General features: G+C 38.2%; 1 non-coding gene across 1 annotated transcript; it reads left to right on the top strand.

Annotated features, from left to right (window-relative positions):
• The first annotated feature begins 1,217 nt into the window (after positions 1 to 1,217).
• trnas-aga (transfer RNA serine (anticodon AGA)) lies at positions 1,218 to 1,299 on the top strand. The gene has a single exon. It is a non-coding gene; the product is annotated as a tRNA-Ser (tRNA).
• Positions 1,300 to 1,619: the final 320 nt, after the last annotated feature.

The raw sequence follows: 1,619 nt of genomic DNA, 5'->3' as shown, positions 1-1,619 counted from the left end.
CCACTTTTATATTCATAATTTCCAATTCATTTATCCCATTCCAGTGTCATTGGCCGTACGTGATCTGATCGGCTTGAAATCTCCATTTTGTTGACTCTTCTCCAGGCCAGCACCCATTTATTTTCCTCTTCCCAGTAAGCGTCAATTGGTAATTTATGGATCTTTGTTCCCTTTAGAAACCAGTTTAAATAACTCCAGACAGACATTGACCCCAACATTCACACATGTGCATGTTATATCAAAAACACTTCACAAATAACTTCGAATTTGGAAAAGATCTCTTAAACCCGAGATGACCTGAAGCAACTTTGTGTTTGTTTTAAAACATAGAAATTTTCCTCTCACAAAATGGAAGATGTAAAACGGTTCCACTAAATGACATCTTCATTTCCATGCAGTTGGCTGGTACAAAGACACTTGATCTGTCTGCTTCCACTGTCCTTGAGCCATTCGAGTTCGATGTTATCTTACATATTTTATATCCTCCGTGGCCAACATCTCATCTTTTTCTGTCCACGGAAAATCCTGGAAATAACATTACCGTTAATATGTATCAGTGAATATGGCACAGAAGGAACAGCAGCATTCATGACTATATGAAAAATACAAATAAGTGTTTAAAATATTATCCGAACAAAAGCATGAAGAAACATGATAAGAGTACCCTATTTCATACCATACTGTGCATCGGTTATTTAACAGGAACTAGTATTATTGCTATATGGAGTTTAGAAAAAATGGTACATGGATCGTAGTAAAATAGAGGGCTATGCGTAAACCAAGGTAAATTCTAAATTTAGTACATGTTTAGCACAACATGCGAGACGAAGTAAATTCATTGTGCTGTAGGTTTTCTATGTTTATATATTGAAATGGAATATACCTGTATGAAATCAAACAAAATCAGCAATAATAAATGTGTAAAGGCATGGTGCTCCAACACACTGAAGTTATTAAAGTTGCTCCAAAACACACACTAGGGAAAATACCATGGGTAACCACTAGAACAAAGAGCAATGCAATGACGACATGTGAAGTAATACACGTCAAAGGATGTAAATTAACATCTAAACCCCAGTTCCAAACTTTATTCCAAAAGGGATGTATTCTGCAAAACGTCATTGGCTAAACCGACGTGCCCGTTGTTTAATTTGGTAAATAACTCTATCTGACTCTACCGTAATATAAATTATAGGTGGAAGAACACGAGAGCACTTGTAGTCGTGGCCGAGTGGTTAAGGCGATGGACTAGAAATCCATTGGGGTTTCCCCGCGCAGGTTCAAATCCTGCCGACTACGTGTTTATTTCTATTTTGACTCTCTGATCCCTCTCACGGATACAGATTGTAAAAAGCCAGTCGTAATATCGATCTCTGTTCGGCTGTTATCCAAAATGTTGGTGGTTCCAACCTATCCAGGGCGCTGCTGATCCCGTGGCCTTTGCCTTTCGTTTAGTGCGCTCGATGCTGTCCCTAATACATTCATTAAAAAAGACATATATCCACATATAGAGAGAAGACCACTTCCACGACCCGTCTTGCTTACGTTTCTATTGACTGAATAAATATAAACTGAATATATTGTACATGGACGATCAAACCAGCAGAAACTCGTACAGG

The sequence above is a fragment of the Hypanus sabinus genome, chromosome 31 (assembly GCF_030144855.1).
Source record: "Hypanus sabinus isolate sHypSab1 chromosome 31, sHypSab1.hap1, whole genome shotgun sequence".
In the NCBI taxonomy this organism is placed as follows: domain Eukaryota; kingdom Metazoa; phylum Chordata; class Chondrichthyes; order Myliobatiformes; family Dasyatidae; genus Hypanus; species Hypanus sabinus.
The sequence above is the reverse complement of the archived record's forward strand: the minus strand, read 5'-3'. Positions and strand labels throughout refer to the sequence as shown.